This window comes from Mauremys mutica, chromosome 12 (genome assembly GCF_020497125.1).
Source record: "Mauremys mutica isolate MM-2020 ecotype Southern chromosome 12, ASM2049712v1, whole genome shotgun sequence".
NCBI classification, from domain to species: Eukaryota; Metazoa; Chordata; order Testudines; family Geoemydidae; genus Mauremys; species Mauremys mutica.
Genome location: NC_059083.1, coordinates 61,752,786 through 61,770,509, shown reverse-complemented (window position 1 = coordinate 61,770,509; position 17,724 = coordinate 61,752,786). Strand labels below are relative to the sequence as shown.

The following is a 17,724-nucleotide window of genomic DNA, read 5'->3' as shown; positions in this document are numbered from 1 at the left end:
AAAAAAAGATAGCTTACAGACCTGATTCAGATCCAACATACACTGTTGTATATCAGGAGTAACACCATTGAATTCACTGGACCAGACACTCTGCTAGCCCATTGATTTCAATGGAGCTATGATGATTTTAAACCAGCTGATGATCTGGCCCAGTGGAATTATGCAGATGTAAAAGTTGTGAGATCAAAATCATGCAACATGGAAGGAAAGCCACATGAAAGTCTAGGATGCTGCTATACTAACCAATAATAAACATCTCTAACTCCTCTTTGGGGTGCTCAAATAAATGTTGCTTTAGCAGAGCAAAGTATTATTACTACTAATGAATGCTTCCTAATATAAATGATATGGAACATAATACTGCAAATGATCATGCAAACCAGTGAAAACTAGTGAGGTCACGGAAGGCGAAAAGGACATTCTCTGAGGCCAGGAAACTATTAAACTTCAGAGTTGGGAACAGAACGTTTGGGCTGAAGGCAGGAAACCACACGCAGGTCTGGAAGCTGCTGTAGTCCCAGGTAAATGCTGTACATGTTTGCAAATGTCTGGAAAGAGCAACTAGATGACCTAATAGGTCGTTTCCATCTCTAGCTTCTATGAGAATGTTTTGATGTGCTCAGTGAACAGTGCTTGAGAAGTGCAAAGTGTTATTAATAGCAATAATAAATAGGTAACTTAGCAAATGCTAATACAAACCACAGAAAAATAGAGAGATGAGTAAGAGGAGGGAAAGTACATTCCCTGCATCTGTGAAATGATTGAACTTAAATGCCCACCCCTTTTGGCTGCCTTGGTGTGTGGATGCTCAACCTAAGACATGTAGTACGTGATCTCAAGAGGTGCTGTTGAGTTGAGATCAACAGAAGCTGCGGGTGCTCAGCCTCTCTGAAGAATCAGGATCAAAGTGTCTCAAACTGGAAACCCAAAATTAGCAAAAACTTTTCAAAACGTGGCCCTCTGAGCTGGCTGTTTTGGCAAGGATTAAATTCCATGGCCAACTCCCACTAATCAATTACTGCCACCGCTTTGTCCCCCTATTATGGACTCTCCCTGTCCCCACTGCACGTATTTAGACCTTGGAAACAAATAGTTTTGGGGTCTGGGGGACAATTTTCATGACTTTTCCCTCCTAATAAATGCTTGTCCTTCCCCTGTCGACACAGACATTTTGAGAGGGAAAAGATGATTTGGGGAGTAAAGAGAGCTACGTTGCCCTGGTTCCCCCACTAAAAGTAATTTCCTTCCCACATCCCTGTATGACCCACTCCCCAAAACTACTAACCCATCTACTCCCCCCCCCCACAGGTAAATGGCTGCAACCCCATAGCCCTCCAAACACATACATGGGGTGCAGAGCACTTTCTTGGGTTGGGGGAGATAAGTTTCCCTGGATTCCATTCCCACCACTAGCTTGTCTGTATGAACATTACCAGTATCTCCTTGTCCCCCACTTCACACATGCAGATTTAGTTTTGATGAAGGGAGATTTTTGGGGAGTGGCCAGGCTAAATTCCCCTGACTCCCTCCCCACTACATTATTGCCTCCCCTTCTCTCCCCCCTTGAAGCTCACACAGGCTGGGCAGTGACAGGGGAGCTGGGTTCCTGTCCCCTGCGCTGCCCTGATGCTTGCTGGGTCCCTTTCAGTTTGTAGGTCCCCAGCAGCCCCTGCCAGGTGCTCCATCCTCACTGTCTCCCCGAGCCTCCTTGCAGCCACTGGCTGGGAGGCTCCTGGATGGCGGTGGGAGGTGCAGGCACTCACCTGTCTGCTGGCTACTGCTGAGGAGGGAGGGAGCCTCCTGCATGCACAGGCTGCTTGCAGCTCACTCAGTGATCAGCAGAATCCCCCCCTCCCCACCCGCTTGTATGCCCACCCCCTTCTTTGTGACACACAGAATCCCAACCCCACCCATTGGCCAAGAGGGGATGGAAGGGGAGGGAGCGAGGAGGAGGGAGCGTTGCTAAGGACTCACAAGATGCTTAGTAACCAAATTCTCTTCAGGAGGCCTGGCTGGCCTGGGGATCTCCTTGAACTTGGGGCTGGGAAGATAGTGGGAGCACTGCGGGGCATCACTGTACAGCCCTGGCAAGACACCACGTCCTTCCCTGCTATCTGTGTAGATAGCATTTGAATAAAACATTCCCAGTTCTTAAAAGCACTCATTAAAAATCTGCTGAAACCACTTACAAGCAAAACACAGCCACAGCATAACTCGGGGGCTGGTCCTTGCCAACTTCTATTTTCCCATCTTACCTCTGGCTTCTGCTCACACCAGCAAGTTCAGTTTCCCATACTTCTCTACACTTAAGCTAACTTCAGGTCAAAGCCTAATTTCTATTTAACATAGTCTATAGGCGACAGCAGGCAGGAGGAATTAGATTTATTTTAGTTTATTGCTTCAGGTAAACTATCTGGCACTCTGATAGGGAACGAGGATGAATGTCAGATTAAATGATTGTTTGCAGTGTTGTTGTAGCCATGTTGGTCCCAGGATATTAGAGAGACAAGGTGGGTGAGGTCATATCTTTTATTGGACCAGAGACAAGCTTTTGAGGTACACAGAGCTCTTCTACAAGTCTGTGTACCTCAAAAGCTTGTCTCTTTCACCAATTCAGGCTGTCACAACTAAGTGCAAAGTGGAACAATAACAGCTATGTGGGTGAAACAGGACAAACACTATGCTCTCAAATTAATTCACACAGAAAAATGATAAAATACAAAAACCATCATATCGCCTGTGCATGAACACTTTTCACAAAACAGTCATTCCATATCTGTCCTGTCAGTCTTCATCCTGCACAACAGCATCAAAAGACAAGCCTGGGAGCTACTTTTCTAAAACTAAAATCATGGTCTTAATAAAGACACTGGATATATGTCTTATTACAACAATCTACCAACTCCCCTTTTTTGTCTTATGACTGGAGAGGTGTTATCGGGCCACTTCACCTTGAATTAGCTCTGAGAATGTGTGTTGACTAGACTACTTCTGCTAAACAATCTGTTCCACCTTGTATTTAGTTGTGACACATCATCTGAGGGTTTTCCTCAGACCTGAAGAAGAGTTCTGGGTAGCTTGAAAACCTCTCTCTCACCAACAAAAGTTAGGCCAGTAAAACATATTACCCCACCCACCTTGTCTCTCTGTTTAAATGGTTGATTTATTCAGCTCCTGCCTCCCTAACCCCACCATGCAGCAGCCCTGACCCCAGACCCTGCCAGGTAGGGCCAGACAGCAGGGCAGCACAGCCCTGAGCCCGGGGCAGGGTATCAGGGCAGCCCCAAGCCCAGACCCCGCCACGTAGGGCAGAGCAGCCCAGCAGCCCCAACCCCAGACTCCGCCATGTGGGGCAGGGCAGCCAGGGCCAGCGGCCTTTAGCACACAGCTGAGTGTGATAATTGGACCACATGTGGCCCATGGGCCATGGGTTGAGTACCACTGCTCTAAGCCCTAGTTAGGCAAGTGCATAAGTACTTGCTTAACTTTGAGCACAGAAACAACCTTAGGGCCAACATGCTTGGAGTTAGGCACTTTCTTAATACCTTGCTGGACTGGGGAGTCTGATCGTGGTTTGGGGTAGCAGGGATTGTGCCTAGATTCTCAGTCTTGCTCCACTACCATCATGGGGCCCTGTCAACTTAAAAATCACTTGAACATACATCTCACCTGCTCTTTTTACAAGCATTATCAAAGGCCTTGATGCTGCAAGCACTGGCACTCTTGTGTAACTAGCTCCGTGAGTCAATGTCCCACTGACTCAAGGATTGCTGGGAGACCAGTGGAATTTGTCTCCTCCCCAGCTGGAAGAGCATAGCTCCCTGGAAGCTCAGTTCTGCCACTGCTCCTCTGCTTCCAGGTGACAGCTTGTGCCCCATTTTACAGAGGGGGAATCAGAGACTCCCCAGAAGGGAAAGGGCTTGCCTGGAGTCACCCAGTGGCATGGTGAGAACAAATAACCACCCCCAAGAATCCTGGCCCTGCCAGAGCCACTGCCTGGTGCAGTCGGCATGTTGTACTCAGCTGTAGCCCTGCTCCAGTGTCACACTGTGTGAAGTGTCTCACAAGTGTTAGTGCCTACCGCAGGGCAGACTGTCAGAAAACAGGGCAGACACTACAAGCTGGTGGTATGTTCTCTAATTAGATTTCACCAAGCCAGTAACAAATGTGAACCCCTGGATCACTGTACCAGGCTTACCACAGTTATAGACAGTCCCAGTAGACCAGTGGTTCTCAACCTATTTATCATTGTGGGCCACATATGCGGCCCACAATGTGTTATCTGGCCACAGGTTGAGAACTGGCTCTGAACTCCCATTGGCAGGGAACCGCGGCCAATGGCAGCTCGGGGGCGGTGCCTGCAGGCAAGAGCAGTGCGCAGAGCCTCCTGGACCTGCTGGCCACTTCTGGGTTGCAGCGCGAAGTCAGGACAAGCAGGGACCCTGCCTTACCCATCCCCCTCTTGCTGCGCCGCTGACCAGGAGCCACCCAAAGTAAGCCTGCACCCCAAGCCTGACCCCCAGCCCTGAGCCCCCCGAACCCAGGAGCCCCCTCCTGTACCCCAAGTCCCTTATCCCTGGCCCCACCCCAGAGCCTGCACCCCCAGCAAGAGGCCACACCCCCACCTCACCCCAACCCTCTGCTCCAGACCTGATCCCCCTCCTTCCCTCCAAACCTCTCGATCCCAGCCCAAAGCACCCTCCTGCACCCTAAAACCCTCATCCCCAGACCCACTCCAGAGCCTGCACCTGAAGCCCTCACCCCCACCCCCCAGCACTCCAACTCCCTTCCCCAGCCCAGATCCCCATCCTCCACCTTGAATCTCTAACTTCTGGCCCCATCCCAGAACCCCCCCCCCACCCAGAGCTCGTACCCTCTCCCACACCCCAATCCCTTGCCTCAGCCCAGAGCCCCCTCCCATACTCTGAACCCCTCGTCTCCATTCCCCATCCCTTAGCCCCATCCTGCACCCCACCCCGCTGAGCCAACCCGGTGAAAATGAGCAAGTGAGTGAGGGTGGGGAGAGCAAGCAACAGAGGGAGGGGGGATGGAGTGAGTGGGGGTGGGGCCCCAGAGAAGGGGTGGGGCATGGGTGGGGCCTTGGAGGAGGGGCGCGGCATGGGTGTCCGGTTTTGTGCAAGTAGAAAGTTGGCAATCCTACGTGCCACGCCAGGAAGCAGAGCAGCTGGGACCCCGGACAGGCAGCCAGGATCCCAGAACCCACTGTGCAGGGTCAGGTGGTCTTTAGCACACAGCTGTGGCCCAGCTGTGTGCTAACTGGGCTGCATGTGGCCCATGGGCCACAGGTTGAGAACGACTGAGTTACTTACATCTGCTGTTGGCCGTCTTGTCAATTTGGAACTGTGAAATTTACAAGAAAGCCGGCTCCCCAGCCAGGCTGCTGCTGAGGCTCCACTCCAAGCCCCATTTATAGTATGGGCCCAAGACACTGACTTTTACAATAGCATTACATTGACTGTAGTGTTGTATACCATTCCTGGAGATTACTGTCTTGGCCAAGGACACAAATTCTGTTGGGTGGGATTAATGTTCTGCTTGACAGACATATTAAAACCCTCTCTCATGGACTGATTTAAGCTCCTCAAATAAGTAACATTTATATAGCACCGTTCTTCAGTAGATCTCCATGCACATCCCCAACTTTACCATATTTAGCCTCCCAGTACCCCTGTGAGGTAGGGAAGTACTATTATCCCCATTTTACAGATGGGAACCTAGGCACAGAGAAGCTAAGTGACTTGCCCAAGGTCACACAGCAAGAGTGTGGCTAGCCCTAGGCTAGTGACCTAAACAGACCATCCTTCTTCTACAAAGCTGATTGTGGGAATTAGTAGAATGAGACTAGGCTTGATCACATGACAACTTACTTAGTAATTAGAGGGAAAAGAAAGTTCATGTAATGAAGTTTCTTTGGAGAGATTGTGAGAGGCTGTCATTTTTAACACTGTCCTTTTGTTGTCCTTGCTGCCTTGTCAATTGCCTCTAGTCTCTCTCCTCAGCTGGTTAGAAATGTGTAGCATGTCTCCTGCTGCCAAACAGGAGACCAGAAATCTATAGACACTGTGTGCTGTTCTCTATTCCAGGGCTTCTTTAAAATAAAAACAGGTTTCAGGATTTTATTTATGTTATTTACGGATGAAATCAAGGCTGGCTTTTAGGGGAGAGCTATACGTGCAGCCACAGTCCAGAGACACAGTCCTGATCAAGCAGCAAAGAATCCTGTGGCACCTTATAGACTAACAGACATTTTGCAGCATGAGCTTTCGTGGGTGAATACCCACTTCTTCTGCTTGCATCCGAAGAAGTGGGTATTCACCCACGAAAGCTCATGCTGCAAAACGTCTGTTAGTCTATAAGGTGCCACAGGATTCTTTGCTGCTTCTACAGAACCAGACTAACACGGCTACCCCTCTGATACTTGAGTCCTGATCAAGAGTCAGGCTAGATTATCCAGGGTTTTACTAGGTTTCCTGTGCGTGAGTAAATTTATTAGAGAACTGTAAAACTTCTAAGACCTAGGGCACATCAGTATACATCAGCAGAAAAGAGCACTACCTATATTGTTAGATAAATGCCATCCCAGACCCCCACACCCCAGCTCTGATTGAAAATCTAGTATCTTAAAGCAGACCCTCCTCCCCACTTAAATCTGATCCAATGGACTCCCATTTGTCAACATGCTGCCCTTCTGAGCAAAATCTCATGCAGGGCAACACCTCCATGGCAAACTCCAGAGCAGTGTTGCCATTTTCATGATAGTGGAGAGAACTTGGTGTTTTTCTTAATGCCCTGGCTCCTGGAGTCATGGGATTAAGTGAGACTCTCAGCTTTCATTTTTTTTTAAAGTAAGATAATAGCCCTCAAGGTTTCTGAGAAAAACCTGAGAATGTGAAGTGAGTGCATCTGAAAAGCTCGGAAGCCAGAAAGCAAATAAAATAGCCCAACATTTATTTAAAAAGACTCTCAGGAGTTTTAAGCCAATCACATGATTTTGGATCTGATTGAGGATTTGTAAATGCTTGGGGTTGGCAATAGAGCTAGGGAAAGTTTTTCAGACAAAACTTCCTTTTGGTGAGGGAGACGACGCAGATTCTGCAACACTGAAATGTTTTGCAAATTTGTGTCAGTTTTGCTTAAATTTTGTGATGAAAAAAATAAAAATCTAAAAAAGACAGGTGGTTTCATTTTGTTGTTTTTGAAATGAAACATTTTGGTTTTTATTCCAAAGGGCTTTTCATTTCAGCATTTCTTACAATTTTATTTTTAAAACTTTTTTAAAAAAACCCTCTAAAATCTAAATGTAGGTACTACAGGTACCTCCATGTAGGTACTTATAGACTGCAATCAAGTCACCCTTTAATCTTCTTTGTTAAGCTAAATATATTTGAGCTCCTTGAATCTATCATGGCAAGGCAGGTTTTCTAACCCTTTAACCATTCTCATGGCTCTTTTCTGAACCCTCTCCAACTTATCAACATCCTTCATGAATCGTGGACACAGTACACGAGCAGTGGTTGCACTGGTGCCACATACAGAGGTAAAATAACCTCGCTACTCCTACTTGAGATTCCTCTATTCATGCATTCAAGGATTGCATTAGCCCTTTTGGCCACATCACCACACTGGGACTTTATGGTCAGCTGATTATCCACCATGACCCCAAACCCTTTTCACAGTGTCTCCCCCCCACACGGCCATCATTCTTCCAAACCATGAAGAAAATGCACTGTCTGCAAATTTGTAATTCCTCAAGGAGTGTCTGAGAATAACACCATAAAATAGGCTTTCTTCACAGCAACAGTCAAGCAACTAATGTTTGCACAGCCAGCAAAGATGCTTCCTGTCTTCTATACCATGCAGTGGCCTTTGCAGGTCTTTTGGGGGCTTTGTGTTTAGTAAGCAGGGTGTGAAAAAGCTTCTGAACTACCCTGGTGTGCCCCACTTGTATATTAATGTGTCTGGAGGTCCTCAAAGCCAGCTCCCTGCATGACGGTGGGCCTGGCGGAGACTCAAGGCAACAGAGTGACGTTAAAAAAAAAAAGTGAGGGTAATGTATTTGTCCTTGAGTCCCAGTGTGCTTAGTACAAAAATCACTGCACTTACGACTATTGCTATTTTCTTTCAAAAGTTTCCATCTTTACCAAGAAAAAAAATCAGTTAAAGAGAGAGGATGGCATTGTTGCTTTGGTTTTATCCAAGCAGGTGTGTAATACTGAGGCTAATGTAATACAGATTGTCTAAGTAGGATGAAAGACAGGTAAGGAGCCAAGAGGGGAAAAATTAGAACTGACTAGGGACAAAGATGGAGTGGTGAGGGTGGGAGGCGCCACCTCTGGCCAAGGCCACAGGCATTAGCTGAAGAACTAACAAACTCATAGCTGACAGCCAAAGCAGCTCACCTGTGCGGTAGTTTTGTTCAAAACAGGTATTAGTCTTATAAGAATGTTTTTTGTGTTTAGACTCTATTAAATGCTTGTAAAATTGCTGCATGCATTAATCTCACTTGTAATTTCTGTATCCCATGCTATAAGATGGTATGTACGTTTTGCTTTATAACTTTAAAAATGCTCTGAGCTTGTGAACCCAGGCAAGGGAATTGACCTTCCCTTGCCCATTCAGGAAGGCTATAAAGATTACACAAGCCACTAAAAAATGTCACAATACAAAGGATTAGTGCAAGGCCCTATCACACCTTGCAAATGCTACATGCAAGGGAGCTCATGCCACGGAGCTCATGCCACGGACTGGAAGGCCAAACATAAAAGGAAGCTGGGTCACAAGAAAATGTTTCATCTCTCTGCTGTTTGAACTGCCAGGGCCAGAGACTCTAAAGTGACATGAGAGATTCCCCCAGGGTTATCCCTGGGTTTGCCTTGAATGACTTTTTGAATTCACTGATCACTACAACACTGTCACTCTTAGAATTTACAACTCATGTGTTACATGCTTGCTTGGACCTATAAATAACTCATTTATTTTTCCTAGATAATAAACCTGGAGTTAGTTTATTATAGAATTGGCTACAGGCGTCGTCTTTGGTGTGAGATCTGGGATATCAATTGATCTGGGGTAAGAGGATAACCAATGAAAGTTTGCCAAAAAAAGTGAGGAATTTCATGACAATCATCAAAATACCACAAAAGTGATGGTGGCTAAAAAATTTCAGCCAGCTATAGGGACCCATGTACCCACCCACACCCAAAACAACAGGAAAAAAACAGTATTTCTTGTCCCTCAATAGATACCAGATGTAACCAGCTCAGTAAAATGGTTTGTCCGATTGCCACCTCTACAAATTCAGCCTGGAATCATTCTGCTTCTGCAAGACAAATTCTGCCTTCTGCTACTCCTATACAAGCCATTGTCTTCCAGTTATGCCCTGTGTTACCTCTTTCCAACACCAATTCTTTCCATGAGGTATAACAGAGCAGACTCTAGCCTCCAACTGGAACTTAATTAACAATTAATGGATGAGAAAGTTGGCTGCACTGGTAGTCAAGTGGCAAAGACTGATTTCTGCTACTGGCATAAGCAGACCTCACCCAGTACATGTACAAAAACTTGGTGAGAAGGTGCCACTTTTACATATTCAGTATTTAGAATAGAAAAAGACTGAGCCTTGTTATCTATGGCCCTGCAAAATGGTCATAAAATGCTACCAAATCAGGCTGCTAGCACCTGGCCCCCACCTCTCACAGGTGTCAAAGACAACAGAGGGTGAAAGACAGCAGGGCATTAGACTTCAGTCATTTCACTACATCCAGTCCCCATCTGACCTTAAATTCCAAACACAAAAGCCATAAACAGAAATGCTCTATTAGTGAGATGATGTTATGGAACTATCCCCCGCCCACCCCATCCCCTTAAATAGGAGGGAACATTAACCTTCTATACTCCACTTGCTTGAATGGCACTAGTAGCCCTGCCAAATATTTTGCTCCAGTCTCGTAGCTACTTACTTATGTGGTTGCAGTGTTGTAGGGATTAGAGAGAGAGACACAAGGTGGGTGAGGTAATCTCTTTGATTGGACTAACTTTTGTTGGTGGAAGACGTTTGAGCTTACACAGTGCTCTTCAGGCCTGAGAAACAGGGCCAGCTCTAGCTTTTTTGCTGCCCCAAGCAAAAAAAAAGGCAGCCGCAGGGAGTGCGTGGAGGGCGGTCAAGGTGGCTCGCAGGGGGCTGAAGGGCAGCGCTGCAGCCCATTCGCAGCCCGGCGAGAGGGGCTCCCCCCTCCGGCCTTAGGGTGCTTCTCCTGGCCGGGCAGGCGGAGCCCCTGGGGGCTGCAGTAGGTGCTGGCTCAGCTGCTCCTTTAAAGAGCTCGGCCGGGCCGGGCTCAGAGCAGCATGGGAGGCGGAGTCCGGTACAGGTGGCAGGGAGTGGCACATCCCGGGGAGCCTGGCGGCATGGTGAGCGTCGGGGATTGCTAGTTCCTGACCCCCGGGCCGGGGTCTGTGCCCTGGCTGGGCTGGGACTGGCGGAGTGTGGGGAGCCGGCTGGGTGCTCCGGAGCTGCGGACCGGGCTGCCAAAGCAAAAAAAAAAAAAAAGAACCACGACAGAGCGGCCGGAATGTGCTGCCCCAAGGTTGGCCAGAATGCCGCCCCTTACAGTGTGCCGCCCCAGGCACGTGCTCTCTCTTCTGGTGCCTGGAGCCGGCCCTGCTGAGAAACGTACTCAGCATCACAGCTAGACACATAGTGGAACAGATTAACTACTTACGCTAAACCAACCTGTTCCACCTGGTATACCTGTTCCACCTGTGACCCTCTGAGTATTTTTCCCAGACTTGAAAAGAGTTTTGAGTAAGCGCAAAAGCATTTTTCTTTCACCAACAAAAGTTAGTCCAATAAAAGATTACCTCACCTGCCTTGTCTCTCTCATTCCCTGTCTAGCCATATGTGTATATGTGAGTTTTTATTTTGCATGAGTGATTGTTTCTCCAGAAATCTGGGTTCCTTGCCAAAGTTCACATTCAAGTGGATTGCTTCATGGCCTCAGATGTCTTTGCAGCTCTGGAATTTTAATCATCTCACTATATGTATATTACCCCTCCTCTCCCCCAACCATCTGTTTTACTGCACTGACAGGAGTGACTTTCAGCTTCAGATAAATATGACTTTGCTCTCACTGTAGACAGAAGAGTGGTTCACAGAGAGCCAAATGCTGTGGTTCTTACTCAGGCAAAAGTCATATTCATTTCAAAGAGGCCTGAGTGAATCCGGAGAACCAGACTGTGCCTTAGTCTTTGTCAAGGCTGAATCCCCACTCTGGCACTTCGAGTACAGAAGGTGGGGGCCTGCAAGGATTCTAAAAATTAATACTGGCCACTCCTGGCTTGTATTAAACTCCCAAGGTTACAGCTTTTCTCTGACCTTGGCTTGGTAAATGCTGCCACCACCTAAATGCAAAAAAGAAAAAAAAACCTTTGACCCAGGAAGGAGCACTTGGAAATTCCTCTCTGTGGGGTACTCTCAAGCCCTTTCACACATACCCTCCGGGAAAGAGCTGAGAAGAAAACAAAGGAAATTAGCTGTTGCTACCAGCTAATCAAACAGCATAGGAACAAACCTCCTAGGACACAATAATCCAAATCCTGTTCTTTAAAAAAGGTAAATTTTATTAAAAACAAAAAGAAAGAAAATACATCTGGATTTTAGGCTTTTGCTATATTTTAAGAGTAATTCTAAAAATTACAAAATAGCTTTCTTGGGGGTTCATCTTAAAGGTTACAAGCAAACAAAAGCATCTGGGGTTAGCACAGAGGAGTCCACAAGCCTTAAAAATAAACAGAAATAAACCTAATCCCGTCTTTCTCTAATAGCTGAGGCCTCGTTCACATGGGACAGTTGTACTAATTTAATTCGATGGGTTTAGAAACTGATTTAGTTACATCACTGTGACGCATTGTGTAGGCATTTGGCTTCAGTAGGTAAAGCTTGTCCACACACAAATCAGCACCAGAGAGAGGATCTTCAGCAACTACACAGCAAAAGCAGGTCTACACTACCACTGAAGTCCATCTAACTTACGTTGCTCTGGGGTGTGAGAAGGACATCCCTCTGAGCAACGCAACTTCACCACTGTCCTGTCAGCACAGAGTGTCTTCACCAGATGCTCTACAGCAGCGCAGCTGCAGTGACTCAGCTGCACTGATGTACACGTCTAGTGTAGACCTGCCCTGAGATACCTGGTTTAAGTCCAGCATCCATATAAGCCCAGCACTCATTTACACACCAAAATAAAGTGACCAGCACTGGGTGCTGAACACTTATGGAAAATATGGCTCCAAAGGAGATGCTTCCAAAGGTGCTGAGTTCTTGAAATCTGGTCCCAAGAGGGTATCAATTTCAAAAGGTGCTGAGCATCTGCAGTTTCCATTGAACTCAGATGGAGTTGTGGGCGCAGAGCACTTCTGAAAATGAGGTGATTATTAGATAGATAATTTGGTTTTTAGGAACTTAGTAGTATGCAACTGAGGGGTGGTTTTTTTTTAAACCACACAAGAAATGTGACATGAGTAAATCATTTCAGATCCATCCTCTCACCGTGAGTCACCAAACCACAGCCTCTTATTTCTCTCAAAGACAAGTGTATTGCATTTTCACATAGTTAAAATGCAGTTATCTTGTGTGATCACAACATGTGTCAAGAATTGTACTTTTCTTTACAAAAAGAATGTCTCCATTGGCCTTCAGTGGGATTTGTGGGACTTGTGCTCCTAAATCCTCTGGACATATTTCAAAATTCTCCTCTGGGACTTTTTTTTAAAAGCCACTAAATAAATAAATTGAGTAGAAACTATTGCTCATTGTGATATATTTAATCACAATCTGTTACTATGAGAGACTCTTCCCTGTCTGATGCTATTTTGAGACCACAAGTCAAATCTTACAATCAATAAGCTCTACTTTGGTTAGAGTAGAAAATAGAAACAAATTAGTTGAATCAAAGTCTTCTTATAGCTTCTATAAACTACAACAGGCTCAAAGCAATGGAGTCTAGATCCTGTTCTGGGAATTAGATTATCTGATTGCAGTATCCAGTGTTGCAAGAAAGATGTGCTCAAAGTGCATCAAACTGGCAAATGGGCTGGTCACATGAAGTTGAGAACAGCATACATTGTATTAAGGGCATAAATCTAGAGAAACAAAAATAAATCAGCATTTGGAGTCACATACACCCATAGATTTATAGCCACATAAAAGATTTATATTTCAGCATAGAAAGACATGAGAATATTAACAGAATAGGTCATTTAAGGCATGAGATTATTATATTGCGTATGTGGCTTCACATGGAACCAGACCATTGCAAAAAGCCATGGCATAAACTATGTTTCGGTTTTATAATAACTGGAATCATATGAGCAGGAATAGGAGGTATCATTTGGCTTAGATTCCCGTCCGGAAGTATCAGGAATATATATGCTAACCCACACCGTTTTTATGGCCTGATCTAAAGCCCAATAAAGTCCATAAAAAGACTCCAATTGAATTCATCGGCAGCTGGATCAGGCCCTTAGAGATCTGTCATTAGAATCACAAAGGGCATGGAGAGCCAAAGGTCCCAGCTTTCCAGAGCGGGGCACAATACCATTGGATTGCATGTTCGGGGCCCTCTTCACATTAGCTATTTCCTGCGAAGCTAGGGTAGTGAAGTCACAACTGAGCCTGCCACTAGCTTTCCGTTGCACCCCCTGCCCCTGTGTCAAAGGAGTAAGGTTCCAAGTGCCTTGTCTCCGGGGGTCAGGGCCAGCTCTAGGTTTTTTGCCCCCCCAAGCAAAAAAAAAAAATTGCCGCGTCCCCTCCTTTTTTTTTTTTTGCACTTTGCAATGTTTTGTTTTTGACTGTTTAAAATTTAAAAAAAATGAAAACAGAGAATTTGTAGTTAGTGAAATAAAACAATTGCCTACTAGTGACTCATTTACTTACTGAGTCGGCCCAGGAGTGAGCTGGGCTGTGTCTGCCTGGCCTTGGCATAGGCAGGACGTCGGCGCCAACCCCAGGGCTCATGTGGTCCAAGCGGGTCGGACCAAGTCACGCTGCTGGTGGGCTACCCAGCCTGGCTGTTGCTGCTGAGTAGCCAGAGGGGCCTGGAGCTGCGTGGGAGACACCTAACAGCTCTGCCTCCTGTCTCTCCTTCCCCGCAAAGCATGCCGGGGGCTTGGCGCTGCCCTCTGGAGCTGGGCGTCGCAGCCCCATGCTGGCAGGAGCAAGCAGCGGGCGCTTCGGAGTGGGGGCTGCCCGGTCCCTCCAGCCAGGGCACAATCACCTCCGCTCCCCCGGCGCCAATCCCAGTCTGAAATGGCTGTAGCAGCCCTGCCCATGGTCCCACGTCTTGCTATGCAGCCAGGGGTGGCTCTAGCTTTTTTACCGCCCCAAGCACGACAGTCAGGCAGCCTTCGGCGGCTTGCCTGTGGGAGGTCCACCGGTCCCCCAGCTTCAGCGTACCCACCACTGAATTGCTGCTGAATCCGCAGGACCAGCGGACCTCCTGCAGGCAAGCTGCCGAAGGTGGCCTGACTGCCGCCCTCGCAGGGACTGGCAGGGCGCCCCCCGCGGCTTGCCACCCCAGGAAAGTGCTTGGAGCGCTGGTGCCTGGAGCTGCCGCTGTATGCAGCGCGGGGAGGAGGCTCTAAGAGCTGGGCTGCTGCCTGGCTCCCACACTGGCCTAGGGCCCCCGTGGGTGGAGGGGCAATGGACCCCGGGGAGCCTGGTTTGGGGTAGCCTCAGCAACACCCCAGAGTCCCGGGTGGTCACCCCGCGGCCTGGCCAGGGATAGAGCCAGCCGGGTGGGGGACACCGCCTGTAGCCCTCATGCATAGCGAGCTGGGGTGGCTGTGGGGTTCGGCTGATGGGGCCTAGGGCAGAGCAGCCGGCGGCTTGTGATTGCAGGGCAGCGTGCCCGGGCCTCCTGCTCCCCGGGACCCCCGCAAGCCGGCTGCAGGCTTGGCCTGCGCAGCAGCATGAGTTCGGCTCAGCCCGGGCTGCCGCTCCCCTCCCCGGGCAGTGGGGAGGAGAAGGCGGAGGTGGGGACAAGCTGAGGAGGAGCCCACTGCCGGCGCTGGAGGAGCTGCCTGCCTGGCTGCCATGTTCTGCCGCCACCGCCTGCGCGCCGCGACCGGGGCAGGGCCGCGCTACCGGCGCCTGTCTGAGGGGGATTGGCTGCTGCCCATAGGAGAGCGGTAGGGACACGCTCCCCACTGAGCGGCTCCCCCTGCCCCGACGCACAGACCCGGCGGCACCCGGTCAGAGAACAACAGGGTGATCAGGATCCAGCCCAGGACACTGCCTCAGGTCGGAGCTGGGGCCCCAGCATTATGCTGCCCCTGATAATTTGCCGCCCCAAGCACCTGCTTGTTTTGCTGATGCCTACAGCCGCCCCTGACGGGGGTGGAGGTCTGCCAAAGGAGTATTCCAGCAGAATGCATTGGTGAAATGCAACAGTTGGGGGAAGGGAAGTTTCCTGATATTCTCTTGGAAATCTCCCACTTAAAGCATTTAAGCACATGCTTTACCTTCAGAGCACAAACAGCCCCATTTACTCCAGTGAGATTTTAACACAATTGTAGTACCATAGCCACCACCATCCACCTCTAGTTCCCTTTCACCAGGGAGCACCATTTTAGGAGCACACAGCTTCCAGTCCCCTTCTCAGCCCCAAATTCTTTATTTCACTCTTCACCAGGCTGGCAACAAAGCATGTCAAAAACAAAGTTCCAAACCAAACATGGAGTCTTTCGGCAGTTCCAGCTCCACACAGCATCCTGTTTCCTGGGATCCCCTGGCTTGCCAGCAGGCCTTCTACCCCCAGCGGCTTGCTGGCTTTGTCTTTTCCCAGCCACTCCTCCCCACAGCATCCTGCTGTCTTTTATTATATTTGAATTACCTGATTCCTCTCAGTTGGGCTCATCTTGCAAGCAGGGCTGGCTTAGCCCCAGGTTCTCCAAGGACAAGCCACCCTGTGACCATGAGCTTCGAGTTAAGCACATGCTTAAATGCTTTGCTCCACAGACATGGGATTAATCAGTGGATTCATGTTACGCATGCGCTTGAGTGCTTAGGTGGACTGGGGCCTTGATGGCTTCATCAGGCTGCATCTACTTCTCATCAGTTCTGAGCCACAGGTGGAAGTAATTAGCACACCCTGATGACCATCTTGAAGTCTGCCAGTCTTTTGCTAGGTCAGTGTTTATTTTTGAGTTCACTTGCTTGCAGCGAATTTTGGCAGAGCAGCCAGGAACTGTTATGTTATGACTGGTTATTGTTAAATCTTCATCACCTTGGCAGGAGTTTTGGTTGGGGGGAGGGGATCGGGAGCCTATCCCTCTCTCCTCCCTGCCCAACACATTCAGGCTACTGGACAACAAAGGATCATTCTTTCTACATCTCAGCTTTTGTCTCCTCGGCAAACACCCAGAGGTGAGTGGAGTGCCGTCATGGCAAGTACCCACAAAGCACATCTGGAAAAAAACAAAATAATAAAAGACAACCCTCCGTGGAAGTTGTTTTAAAAAAGAAAAGAAAATATCCCTCCTCATTTGTCAGCACTGAGCAGCATACACATGGCCAAGGTGATTTTTCCATAGGAACATAAACAGTATTCTCAATGGTATTAAACATTAATGACAGAGTGATGACTCTCTCGATCCACACACATGCACAGAACCCCCCTTGTCTCTTCATTGCTGCCCTGAAAGAACGTGGCTTGCTGGACATTTTGGGAGCATGTTGTTATAAATTCCCTGATATTTTTAGAAGAATGTCTCTGTGCATTTTGTGTCATTATTATTTGTATTCCAGTAGCATTTGGAGACCTGACCTGACCTGGGATTGGGACTCCCATTGTGCTGAGAGCTGTATAGACATTTAGTGAGAAATGATACCTGCCCTACAGAGCTTACAATCTATGTAGACAAGACAGCCACAGGCCAGGAGAGGAAGGAAAGGGAAACTGATCTTCACCAGGTCACACAGCACCTCAGTGGCAAAACCAGGAACAGAACCCAACTATCATTTACATGCCTCTCTATAAACTAGGGAGTTCATGATAACCACTCACGAGTGCACTGCTGGATGGGTTGGGGGGCCATAAGGATACCCCCAACAATCCCAAAGAAGGTCTTCTCCACCATTAGCTGTATTTGCTCCATGGAGGCCCTGCCCCAGAGGCCTCATCTCTGGGTGTAATCAAACCCACGAACAATTGAGATATGGTTCTATTTATCTGAACCACCCAGAATTTAGAAGGTCTTAGATAAATGGTCCATGCTGGCCTGTCACTAATATACATGCCTGAAACACATGTAGAGCTTATGACTATTATTTATTTTCAAATAGCAGCCAGTCTCTGCTTGGCACTGAACCCTGCCCCAAGGAGTTTACCAGCTAAAGAGTTATTCATAGAAAAGAGGAGCCAGTCATTCCACGTATTTCTCAAATAACATAGATAAGAGCAAGTTATTGTCTTAACTCCGTGTGTTGCAACATTTAGTAACTGCCTTGGTAAAGGGATGTAATCTGCATACAAATTGCATAAAAACCACCCTAATATGTGATGCTAGTAACAACTCCACTTATTAAGTAAAACCTCTATATGCTTTTGTTTACTTTTTGGATTTCATCCAAACTGGATGATGAAAATGGCCTGGCCAATCCCACCTTTTTTCTAGCATACCTAGGCCTGACCCAAACCCTAATTCTGA

General features: G+C 47.8%; 1 protein-coding gene across 4 annotated transcripts in view; it reads right to left on the bottom strand.

The window, feature by feature from the left end:
- Positions 1–17,724, bottom strand: part of TEKT3 (tektin 3) — a 168,149-nt gene that overhangs the window by 20,633 nt on the left and 129,792 nt on the right. The window contains exon 1 of one of the 4 annotated variants that reach the window (XM_044983894.1): positions 4,199–4,312. The exons of 2 other annotated variants lie outside the window; for them this stretch is intronic. The gene's annotated coding sequence lies outside the window, so the exon portion shown is untranslated. Of the gene's footprint in view, positions 1–1,763; positions 1,876–4,198; positions 4,313–17,724 lie in introns of those variants that run through there. One more of the 4 variants, XM_044983893.1, reaches the window with a different exon arrangement.